At 40.9% G+C, this 13,148-nt stretch overlaps 1 long non-coding RNA gene across 1 annotated transcript in view; it reads right to left on the reverse strand.

The window, feature by feature from the left end:
• LOC149122370 (uncharacterized) overlaps positions 1 to 13,148 on the reverse strand; it is a 132,424-nt gene continuing 119,276 nt past the window's right edge. Inside the window, exons 3-4 of the long non-coding RNA XR_016220153.1 lie at positions 6,221 to 6,271; positions 1 to 223 (exon numbers count right to left, since the gene is read on the reverse strand). This is a non-coding gene — a long non-coding RNA (uncharacterized LOC149122370). The remainder of the gene's footprint in view (positions 224 to 6,220; positions 6,272 to 13,148) is intronic.

Raw genomic sequence — 13,148 nt, forward strand, 5'->3', positions numbered from 1 at the left:
TCCCCTAATATATTTTAAGTCTGTGAAGACAGGGATATTTATCTGTTTCTCACTAGTAAAGAACTGGTGCCTACAACAGTGCCCAACACATAGAAAGCTAATGGGTGAAGCGGAAAGCACTCAGCACAGCGAGGACAACAGTAACGGAGCAATTCGTACCAGCAGCTTGAAGCACTGTGGGCTTATTCCAATCTGAACCCAGATGTGGTGCTCTGTACTTTCACTGTAATGAACATAAAAAGAGCAAATTGATGAAACACGAATCTAGAAGTTCCCTGATGCCTAGAGCCTAAGCATATTTTGTCCTACTTCCTAATTGAAGAGAGTAGAAGACTTTTTTGATTTTAATGTTATACCACGTAAGGCAAACAAAGGTCTTAGTAAAGTACATTAACCTCATGCAATCAGATTCTTGGGAGAGAACTTAAATATTTTTAGATTAATGTCTTAAAGGATCAGCAGTTACTAAGGATACAGCTGTGACTGTCTCAAGTCCCTGTTGTCATAAAATTCACATTCAGTAGTGGAGATAGCCAATAACTATCCTAAAATATATACGAAATGGAATGAGAAGGATATGAAATGTGCCACAAAGAAAGGAATATTTGAGCAGTAACTTAAACAAAGTGAAGAACAAGCTTGGTACATAATCTGGAGTGTGGATTCCCTGGAGAGGGTACATAACACTCGCATGCTCATTTTTTGAAATATTTCCGAAAAGGACACTTTCTCTGCAGTTCGAGAGATTCTGGTTTCTTTCTCACTGCATAGGCAGACACAAGCACATTTGCTTTCTCATGTTCTTCCAGAATGGCAACAGCTGGGTTCTGCTAAGAGCTCATGACAGGAGGACACCTCACGTCCAAACCCCAGAATCACAGGAAGTTACACGTCATCATGATGCAGCAAGCATTCTTACTTAAAACGGACCTCAGTTGTTAACAGTCAAGCTCCCTGTTCTGACTCACAGTGAAAGTTCAGATTTAGTCAGGTTCCTGATTCATTTGCAAGTTGATGTTTTCCTTTGGTCAGGTAGCTTGAAACAGTTATCTAACAGCCAGTCCTACCCAGCTAGGGAGAAAATTGAACATTCAGCTGGATAACTGTTTGCCATGGTCTGAAATGAGAGGTGAAGGTAATTCTGGGAAATCGGGATTGATGACACCAGGTCTCAAAGAGGAAGGTAATCAAAACAGGGAGTGTAAGCTTCTAGGAGGGACTGTCACGTCATGGATACCCATCATTCGAGTATTCAAAGTTTTGCAAAGGAACTTGAAAATAGACAAAATTAATAAGGCAACAGTAGTAAGTTTAACTCCTGGAATAACCATCTTTTACTCTACATAAAGCTTTGAAATTAGTGTGGCTGTCTCCTCTAGAAAACCAGGGGGGAATTTTTATTGCTCCAAATGGTTCAAGTTTCTCAGTGATAGGCTTTAGAAAAATGGGTGGATCTCCCTAATTAGCAGATGCCTGAAAACACTTTGAAAATGCCATCATCAAAGAAGTTATTTCAGTGAAAGGGTCATTAGATTATATATTTATAGTCAAGTAAGATGAAAGTGCTAATGACGGGAAGTGATACTCCAGGTAATCAGCAAGGCTGGGAACGACTCCTTTCCCACAATAATAGGTCCTGACAACAAGCACACCCGACCGCTGGCTGAAAGGAGCTGCTGAACAGCTCTCCAGCAATGAGCTGAGTCTCTCTCAGCATTCATTCACAATATGCTAAAATAAATAACATTTATAGGTAGCAATTGCATTGGAAAACAGAACAATAATGGGTACCATTTGGCAAACATTGAGCTAGCTTCCATGTGTGTTTTATTTACAGCCCACAACAGCAACACAAAAGTCTTTTGAGCTAGGTATTATTGCTGGGCAGTTTAGGGTTAGTAGTTAGTGACCATTCAAAGCTACTGAGTCTTGGAAGCAGAATTCAAATTCAATGTTGCTGAATTGCAAGGTCTATTCCTCCTACCATTACACTACATTGACCTAGGAAACCTCATTTTCTCACCTTTTAGTGTCTTACTGTTTCTGTCCCTTTGTTTATTGTTGAGGAGATGCACTTGGGTGGTAACCGACAGGTCTACCTGTTCACTCGTGGCCACAATTCTGTTATGTAAGGGTTTGGCTCTGGGCCACTTTTGCCTGTAAACCCATATAAGCAATTGGGGGGTGGGGAGCATGGCTAGATGCAGCTGCCTGTGGATGGATGTGGACATGTATGTGTTTGCTTTTGTGTGAATGTGTATAGATGTCTTTCTTTCTATGTGTATGTCCAGTTTCCACCACAGGCACAAAGGAGGGTATCTCCTGTGGGTCTACCACTGTTGGGGGCAAGCGGCTGTTCCTTGTGCATTCCCCACAGCCACTGAGAATAAAGGAGATATAAACCCACAAACGGCTCCAAGTTGTTCTCTGACCTGTCGGAATCTGGATCTGCTTGTCCTAGGCCCTAAGCCCTGGGCACACATTTATCATTGTATTTACAGATGACGTACAAGATATAGGGCACCTCCTGGATGATGGGCTTGTGTGTGTGTGTGTGTGTGTGTGTTTGTGTGAATCCAAATGCTCTAAAGCATTCCAGAGAATGTTCTGTACAATGTGAATTGCTTTTCTAACATGTTTAACTTCAGAATTCAATACCGCATAGAATATTGTGTTACAAAGATAATACATTTTCCTTTGGGGTACAATGTTATTAAGATGCTTTGAGCACTGTGGGAAAAAAAGAAAAGCTATTAAAACTGACAGTATGAGGGAAAAATAAAGATGAGTAAATTTTTGCCAAGATATCTTCATAATTCCCTTGATTTCTCTGTGGTTTGTGTACTCCTTTTATGATCCATGCCTATTTTCTTTCTTGAATACACAAGCATTTGTCTAAAACCTCTTATCACCAAGTCTAGGTCAGGTCTAGGTATATGGTCAGCAATAGATGGAGTCCAGATGGAAGACTTCCTATGAGATGACACCACAACACATATAGTCTCTAAGGTTCTAGCTAATCCCAAGTGTCGCTCCCCCTCTTTGTGGAGGAGCAACACTAAACCCTGCCTAGGCTTCATATCCGAGTCACGGCACCATTATGTCGCTCCCCCTCTTCGTGGAGGAACGACACAGGACCCTGCGCTGTTCTTTCGTCTGCTCGGCCCTCCCCGGGTTTGCTGCTGGTTCTTCCCGGGTTGGCTACTGTCCCTTCCACCTCCGTGGAAGGGCGGTTCCCCCTGCCACATTCCCCACTTCCGCAGGGGAGCGGCACACCGCCGGCCGGCTCTCTCGGGGGCTGCACAGGTGTTCCCTTAGATGTTCCCCTTAGATGTTCCTGGTGCATGCCGTCTCTCTCCTCCTTTATAGTCCTCCTCCGCCAATCCCAACTCGGCTGCCCACACGCCGAGCACGCTGCTCTCCTCCAATCAGGAGCAAGTCCTACAGTTTATTGGCTGAACTGGAGGCAGCTGTGTAGAAGCTGTTTTCTTCTCTCCCAGCGCCATATTGTGGGAGAGCAGATGCATAGAATAAGTCTTAATTCCAGTAACAGTATAGTCCGAGTTGCTCCCCACACCAAGTTACTCATCCATTTTCCTTGGATAGAAGCTGCAAATTCCACTTCTTTTGAGTTCATTTCTTCAGTAAGCTTCTTTACAGGTTTGCCCAATTAGGACCAGAAGTCAGGGTTCATGGCAGTTTGGGACAAAGAGCCAGAACTGGTGTATCCCTCTGGAACTTATATAACAGTAGTAGGGATCCAGATGATAGACAAAATGATAAGATTTATAAGCTATAAGACAGTGTAATACGTGCTGTATTCATTTCATAGGGCTCCATAATAAAATACCACAAACCCAGGTGGCTTAAAACAACAAAAAGTATTCTTTCATAAAGTGGAGACTAGACATCCAAAACCCAGGTATTCAAGGACCCCAAACTCCCTCTGGAACTCTGAGTAGAATGCTTCCCTACCTGCTGAATGCTTCTCGTAGTGATTGTCAATGTTTGGTGTCCTTTGGCTTGCAGCTGCATCACTCCAGTTTGCTTCTATCATCACATAGTGTTCTCAAGTGTGTCCTGTATTTACCCAGAATTTTCTGCTTCTCATAAGGACACAAGTCCTACTTGTGGGGAGCAACTGGGAGCAACTCGGACTAGACTGAGTTACTGGAATTAAGACTTATTCTATGCATCTGCTCTCCCACAATATGGCGCTGAGAAGGGAAACAGCTTCTACACAGCTGCCTCCAGTTCAACCAATAAACTGTGGGACCTGCTCCTGATTGGAGGAGAGCAGCGTACTCGGCGTGTGGGTAGCAGAGTTGGGATTGGTGGAAGAGGACTATAAAGGAGGAGAGAGACGGCATGCATGAGGAACATCTAAGTGGAACATCTAAGGGGAACATCTATCTGAAGGAACACCTGTGCAGCCCCCGAGAGAGCCGGCCGGCGGTGTGCCGCTCCCCCGCGGAAGTGGGGAATGTGGCAGGGGGAACCGCCCTTCCACGGAGGTGGAAGGGATGGTAGCCAACCCGGGAAGGACCAGAAGCAAACCCGGGGAGGGCCGAGCAGACGAAAGAACAGCGCAGGGTCCTGTGTCGTTCCTCCACGAAGACGGGGAGCGACACTACTGGATTAAGCCCATGCTTATACCCTCATCTTAATTTAATTAAATGTATGAAGTCTTTATTTCCAAATAAAATCACATTCACATACTGCAGTTTAAGACTTCAACATGTCTTTTCAAAACAAATTTTTTTTTTGTTTTGGAAGTCAGAGTTTCAGAGAGGAGGAGAGACTAAGAAAGAGATCTTTCATCCACTGATTTACTCCCCAGATGGCCACAACAGCCAGGATTGGGCCAAGAGCCAGGAGCTTCTTGTAGGTTTCCCAAGTGGGTGGCAGAAGCCCTTTCCACTCTTTTTCCCAGGGCATTAGCAGGGAGCTGGATCAGAAGTGAAGCATCCAGGCCACAAACGGTGCCCATATGGGATGCTGGCAACACAAGTGGTGACTTTACCCACCATGTCACAATGCCAGCCCCTCAGCATATCTTTCTTAGGGATTTAATTCAACCCATATTTTTTTCATGCTATGAGAAACATTAAACAGGGAAACTCAATAGGAAATGTGTATAGTTGGGAGGTGGAAGTTAGATGCAGTATGGAATAGAGTAGCCAAAAATAATCCAACTGAAAAGGAGGTATTTGCATAAAAATCTGAAGATGAGGGAGCCAGCCAGCTAAGGGTTGGACAAGAGCAGATGCAACACCCTGTGGAACATATCATATGTCTTCAAAGGACAAGAAGTCTCAGATGACTGAAACAGCATGAATAAGTGGGGGGGGGGTAAAGAAGGTGAGCTCTGAGAAGTAACAGGAGAGCCAGATTTTATTCCAAGTGAAATGGAATATTGTGACCAGCAGATGATGTGACCTGACTTATATCTTTCAGGACCCCTGTGGCGACTGTGCAACTACACTAGAGAAGGGCAGGCTGGAAGCAAGGATCCAGCTTACAAAATGACTACAATAATGCAGCTGAAATATAGCCATGGTTTGACAGTGGAGATGACAGTATGCGGTCAATCTCTGGATTTTAAAATTTTTTAATTTTCATTTTATTTGAAAAGCAGAGAGGAGAGGGAGAATAAAATATGAGAGAGAGAGAGAGAGAGAGAGAGAAATAGTCTCTTATCTATTGGTTCACTCTCCAAATACCTGCAAAAAACTGAGCCTGGACCAGCCAAGCAGGGAGCCTGGAATTCAAGTCTCCAATGTGCATGGCAAGAACTCAAGTATTTGTTGCCTCCCAGGGTGTGCTTTAGCAGGAAGCTGGAATTGGAAGTGGCTCCACTCAGGCCCTGCAGTACAGCATGTAGGTGTACTAAGCAGCATTACTTCTCAGAGTTCACTACACCAAATGCCCACCACTGGATAGCTTTTGGAGGTAGGGTTAGCAGGACTTGTTGACAGATTGACTGTGGGGTCTGGTCTGAAAGAAACAGAGGAGTCACAGATGACACAAGTTTTTGACTAAAGAAAAAGACGACCATTGACAAAAATCTAGAAGTACAGAATTTAGAAATATCTGGTCAATGAGGGGAAACAAATAATCGAACACACTAACTTTCAGATGTTTGTTCTGGACATACAAGTGGAGATACCTACAGGGGATTTAACTCTATGAGAATAAACCTTACAGTTGTGCACCTCACCTTTGCAGGTGCTGCTGAAAAAATGGTCCATGTTGCACTGTGACCAGAAATCTGAAAAAAAAAAAAAGGCTAAGTGATTGCTTGGAAAATATCCCAGAGTAATAGTAGAGGACTTTTGGGTTTCCTCATTTTTACAGTCTCATAAAGAATTGCATTTTCTTTTCATCCTTACCAGCACCTGTTATCCTGTGTTTTCTTTTTTATAAGATTTATTTATTTGAAAGTCAGAGTTACACAGAGAGAGAAGGAGAGGCAGAGAGAGAGAGGTCTTCCATCTGCTGGTTCACTCCCCAATTGACCACAATGGCCAGAGCTGCACTGATATGAAGCCAGGAGCCAGAGGCCTCCTCCGGGTCTCCCACATGGGTACATCTTCTATTGCTTTCCCAGGCCATAGTAGAGAACTGGATCAGAAGTGGAGTAGCTGGGACTCAAAACAGGGTCCACATGGGATGCTGGTACTGCAGGTAGCAGCTTTACCCACTGCACCACAGTGCTGGCCCCATCTTGTGTATTATTGATAGAAGCCATTGTAATGGTTGTGACATGATATATTATTGTGGTTTTAGTTAGCATTCCTTAAGGATTACTGATGCTGAGCAACTTTTTGTGGTTCAGTTGGCCATTTGTATGTCTTTTTTTGAAGAATGTCAATTGAATCATTTATTTTATTGCTGTTGGGCTCTTTGAATTCCTTATGCATATTAGCCCATAATCAAATGTATGTTTTGCAAAAATATGTATCCATTCTATAACGTATCTCTTCATTTTGTTAGTTGTTTCCTTTTGCTGTACAGAAACTTTTTATTTTGATTCTGTACCACTTGCCTTTTTCTTATTTTGGTTTTCCATAGATTTGGAGTTATAGCCAAAATCTATTACTTAAGCAATATCTAGATATTTTCCTCTATGTTTCCTTCAGTTTCAGGTCTTCTATGTAAGTCTTTAATACATTTTGAGTTGAGTTTTATATATGGTGTGAGATAAAGGTTTAATTTCATTTTTCTATATGTAGACATACAGTTTTCCAAATAGCACTTATTGAATAGGTTGTCCTTCCCCATTGTGTGTTCTTGGCATCTTTATAAAAAAGGAATTGACCATAAATTACATTATATATAGAAAACCCCAAAGATTCCACACAAAAAAATTATAACTATGAAATGAATTCAGTAAATGTGTAAGATACAAAATTAACATACAAAAGCATTTCTTTATACTAATAACAAGCTATCAAAAAAGGAAGTTAGAAAAATAATTCCATTTACAATAGCAACACAGGTATAATAAAATACTTAGGTATGAATTTAGCCAAGTAGATGAAAGACCAAAATATGGAAAACTATAAAATGTTGTTGAAATAAACTGGAGAAAACAGAGAAGAGACATCCCTTGTTCATGGATTAGAAGAACTAAGATTGTGTTAATGTTCTTGCTGGGGCTGGAGCTATGGCATAACAGGTTAAGCTGCCATCTTCAGCACTGGCATCCCATATGGGTGCCAGTTCAAGTCACAGCTGGCTGTTCCACTTCCTTTCCAGCTCCCTGCAAATGTACCTGAGAAAGCAGCAGATGATGGCCCAAGTGTTTGGGCCCCTGCAACCACATGGGAGACCCAAAAGAGGTTCCTGCCTCCTGGTTTCAGCCTGGCCCAGGCCTGGCAGTTAGTCTTTTAGGGAGTGAACCAGCAGGTGGAAGATCTCTCTTCTCTCATGCTCTCTCCCACCCCCATCTCTCCCTCTCTAATTGTGCTTTTCAAATAAATAAAATAAATCTTTAAAAATTAATAACACATTTGAAGATTAGGACAAGGAAGAAAAAAAGCAGAGAAGGAAGCAGTGAGATGCACACAGTACACAAAAATAGGTCCCTCAGGTCAACTGTACAGAGGTAGCTTTTTGAAGTCTAAAGCAAAATACAGGAACATTGTCCTGGCAATGTCCACAAAAATCTCCCTGAGGTCTTCTGATTCCCACAGTATAAAATGCCTGCAAACCAGTACCCTTGCAGGGAAGAGGATCTTGGGTGATTTTAGGAGGATGTGCCATAAAGCCTACTCCCAATGTCCAACATGCTCATTCTTATCCCACCAGTGAAAGAAACGAAGCAAGGAGTAGCTTCCTACCATGATGTGATCAAACAGAGCACATCCGCAGATCTGTTAAGGTCAGGGCTCCACATGCAGCACTGGACTTAAACAAAACCTCAAAAGCTCATCAATAATATTTCAAATAAACAAAGACCCTTTGGGTCATGGGACCACCCGGGCAGTGGTTCTTTTCTAGCTTTTTATTGGAATTGTCTGTCCTCCCGATTCATCCCCTCTCCAGCCCAAGGAAAATCTAGGGTTCACCCTGTATGGTTGAGATACCGCTCAAGTTGATGACACTGTTTTCTTGCACTGCCGTGTAGTGGCCTTGTTAATGAGGCCCTGGGGGCGGGGAGAGTTCCTGGTTGCCAGTGCCTCTCTTGCACTGGTTGCTGATTACAAGGCAGCATCAAAGCTCAGAGAGTTTATTACCATATGTTCCATTTCCCTTTTTAGCACTGTTTGGGCTCTGTGTACAGAGACAGGTACTTCCTATGGTCGAGCTGCGGCAGTTTTTAGAAGAAACTGAGCTATAACAGGAACGCAGAGCACTGTTAAAGATACTGTCTGGAAGAGAACATTCTCACTTTTGCAAGTCGCTATGTTTCAGTGCACAATGATATATATGTATTAAAAGGTTCTATCAACTAGCCTGGGAAGGCAGTTTTTCCTTCTGTATGAAACCTACCACTCATGCTGTCAGCTCCAATAACATTAAGGATGCTGGTCAGGGTTTGGACTGAAGGAAATCTCAGGCAGGCATAATGTTTCTCTGTAGCTGGAGAAAGCTAAATGGATTCTGCAAATTAACTTCTTGTGGTTTTTTTTTTTTTTTTTTTGAGATGACTTTCCAGCAGAGTTCACAGAAGCAAAGAATTTCGACAGCAAATCCCATGCTCTGATTGTGAAAGAAAGATTTCTAAAACTAAAATTCATTATGTTATCCCTTAAGGCAACCACGATGTATTTATAACTTGTTTTATGAAACATTTTACAAATGTGATTTGTGTTTACATTTCAGTATGCTGACCACCCCCACATGCCATGCAATGTGATCAAACTTACTGAAAAAGACTTAAGAAGCAATATTTATACCACAGGCAGGGAAAGGCTACAGAAGCTTATAAACATTAACTTGCCAGTGTGGAAAGACAATGTACTTTACATATTTTCCTCCTTCTAAAACTCTTAATAGATTTGTTTTCCAGTTTTGTAGTCATGATACCCAAAGGAAAGTCCCAAAGTTTCTTCAGTTTCCTTAGCAACAGAAACAGGTATAAATGGTGCTCCTTTATTTTTCCAAACATTTGTATCCAAGCAACGTATTAAACTGTGCTGCCAACTGATGTATGTACCATCTGTAGGTAAGCTTGACTTTACAGAAAGGGGTTAAGGAAGAGGAAACAGAAAGCTCACCAAAAGCAAAACAAAACCACAAGGAAAAGTAACACAATCTTCCAGTTCACTTGTTTCTTTCATTTTCTCCGCTCAGTCTGAAAAAGAAAAAGATGGCTAGGCTATTAGTGCTTAATAAATTTCTAATTTCTGGGGGATTCATAGTTTTGGGGTAAGTGATAAGCTTTACTAGATTCTTCTAATGTCTGCCATTCTAGCCTGAAAAGTAATTCAAGAAAGTTTCCTGATGGTTAGCAAAAGGCATCTTTCCTGGGCAAACACAAGATCAGAGAGGCTCAAAGCATTGTTCATGAGTGGGAAAGACTGTGGATTAGTAAACTCCTCTGCAGGGTCTGTGAAAGTAATGTGTCCACTGCTTTAAAAGGGACTCTGGTGCTTCAGATCTCAGACCTACTTATACTACTCGGCACAATCCTATTGCAATTGACCCAAGAACTTATTGCACATACTGACACTTCTGCCTAGAAATCCACGTTCCCTTCTAGTTAATCATTTCAAACATATGTATGTTAGATGTCAATAAATATTCTTGATTTTCTTTCAGGCCTAGCTGTCTTATTTTTAAAACAGAAATAATAGGGTGTCATTGTATAAAGAATATGGAGTTCAGGAGGATAAAAGGAGTTTTAGTTCTGGAGGTGGATGGTGGTAATGATTACACAATAATCTGAATCTATTTAATGCCACTTTACATGATTAAAATGGAAAATATTATTTGATATATATTTTATATAATTTTTAAAACAGAAATATTAATAGTATTCTACAGGATTGCTTTAAGAATAACATGTGATAGAACAGTTTTCAAACTAAATCCTCAATAAATAGCCATTATTTTTATTGTGATTCACATGAGCATTCATAAAAACTGAAAGAAAGAGGAGGGAGGGAATAGGGAATATCATTATATTCTTACAATTGTATATATAAACTATATTGTATCTGTTAAAAACTAACTAAAAAAGATAGGAAATGTAAAAAAAAAATAACTGATTCTAGAGCTCCTACAGGAATCATAGCCACTGATGGTCATTCCCCCATCTCCACGTGCTCCTTTCACTGAATCAGGCCAGCTGCACATTCTGGGCCTCAGTCTCTGTCTTCACTATTTCCATATAAAAGGTTATCAGAAGGAGTGCATAGCCCTTTCTGAAGTCCAAAAAAGATGTTTGGGAGGTCAAGCCCTTTTATTAAAGTTGCATATAGGAACAGTTCTGAAAGGAACCTATTTTAAACTCAGCTGCAAGTCCAAAAAAATAAATCTTCAAAGGGATTCTAAGCATTAATAGTTGCAAGAGCAGCTATGGGTATACCTGTAAAGTTCAATTCCTGTTTCTTCTTGTCCTTGCTCAGATAGAAATACTTACTATGAACACTTCAGGGGTAAGAGTGATTTTCACAGGTGTCCCTCCCTCCATTTGCTCCTCCTACAGGTGATAACCAAGAACACGATGTCCCCAAGACTCTCATCCCTAACGCTTCAATTCCATGATATATCATGTGGTCTGGACACCCAATTGGATCCATGCTCAAAGTGCTTCACATCCTTCCAGACAATCATAAATACAAGCTGTTTGAGGCAGAAAGAACCTTGGAAATCTTTCACTGCATGTCTTAATTTTACAAATAAAAGCTTGGAACCAACATAGTTAGATTATTTATCCAAGGGCACTGTTTTTGACCTACACCTTTTCTCTCTACAACTTCTTATTTGGCTCCTCCCTTCATTAGTTGCCTCCATTTTCTTACTACCACTGTCTTCCTCCCATCTCCAAGCTCCTTCATGTCAAGTTCAGAACTCATACCAACGTATCAATCGTTCTCTCCAGTGTTCCAAATTCCTATGCCCTGTGCTCTGCTAGGAAAATCTCAGTCTTGATTGAATAAATCATCTTCTGTCCTTATAACTTAGCCAGATACCTGGAAGAAAGTTGTTTAAGAACAACATGGTTACCTAACTCTAGGTTTTGACTCTCTCATCTCACTCTACCTGTAATATTGCCCAGAAATCCTGCTGTTCTCATCAGCTCAATTTCCTTTCTGCAGTGATTGTCCCAAACTTCTTATACTCAACAGAAACCTTTGACTTTGTGATTCCCCATATATCACCAGTAAATATGTTTCCTTCCTCTTGTTCAGAAAATTAAAAACCGAGAGATAAAAAGACATCCATTTTCCTACTATAGAATTCACCTGACAAACAAGCACCAGCATCCTTCTTGTGTCAATAGAGATGTCTCTCCTGCCCAAAGCTTGCCTTCTGCACCTCTGCTGTGGATTCCAACATTTCCAGTCTTCTCAGAGACCATGCATTCTCAGTTATCCCCCCTCTCTTCTATAATTGCAATTTCACCTCACAATTTTGTTTTCCTAAACACATTTATAAATCCCTTCCTCTATCTTCCTCAACTTCTAGTCCATATTTCTTCTCTCACAGTCCAATTTCTCAAAACATTTAGCTGCACTCATTCTTCTCTTTTCCTCACTTCTCAGCAACATTGCAATTCCATGTAGTCTAATGCCTGTCGTAACCACTCTTCCCAAGTTGTTCTCTCAGATCAACAGGCAGGGACTTGAATGTCTTTACCTTCACTTCCCAAACCCATCTCAATTGATCTTTCATTAACATTTGACAGTGTTGACCACTACCTCTTTATTAAAATAGTCTGATCTTATTGCTACTCTTGCTTGATTTTCTCCAACTTCTCAGGTCACTCACCTTCAGTCTGGTTGGCTAGCTGCCCTTCCCCGCCCACACATGAAATGTTAGAATGTCTCAGGGCCTTCTCATGGGCCATTTTCCTATTAGCTCTCACTTTATAAAATCATTCAGAGAAACATGCTATTCACCTCCAATTGCTACAATTAGTTTACTAGCCAATAATTCTGAAATTATTTGCTCCCAACAACTCATATAACTGCCAACCTGATACCTCTACTTTGATGATCTGTAAGAAACCTCAAACTCAATCTATTTATATTATTTTTCTTCAAAAATGTGTCCCTTTTTTGCATTTTTTTAATTTTCAGAAATGGTCTTATTATTCATACAGTTGCTCAAGCAAAAGTCTGAAAGGAATCCTTACTTCTTCAATACTATTTTGTTCATTTATTTTTGTATTCATTACAACAATTAGTGCCTACCACATGCCTGGCACAATCCCAAATGAAATCTCTAATTTGTTATGTTTAATCCATTCTTCTACCTAATTCTCCACGATGATCCCCTTAGTTTGTGCTTCAAGTCTTAACTTCATAATTATCTCCTAACTGACTGTCCCATACTCACTCTTGCTGTCTTTATTCTACTCTGTTCCAGAATATTCACCTTTCTCTTACCTACTTTAAATTATACAAATTTTCAACAAATTTTTGCAATAAATAATAAACATGCTTATACTCTCCACTTGCACCCCATGACTG

Source organism: Oryctolagus cuniculus, chromosome 14 (genome assembly GCF_051225735.1).
Source record: "Oryctolagus cuniculus isolate XC-2025 breed Fujian yellow rabbit chromosome 14, ASM5122573v1, whole genome shotgun sequence".
Lineage (NCBI taxonomy): Eukaryota > Metazoa > Chordata > Mammalia > Lagomorpha > Leporidae > Oryctolagus > Oryctolagus cuniculus.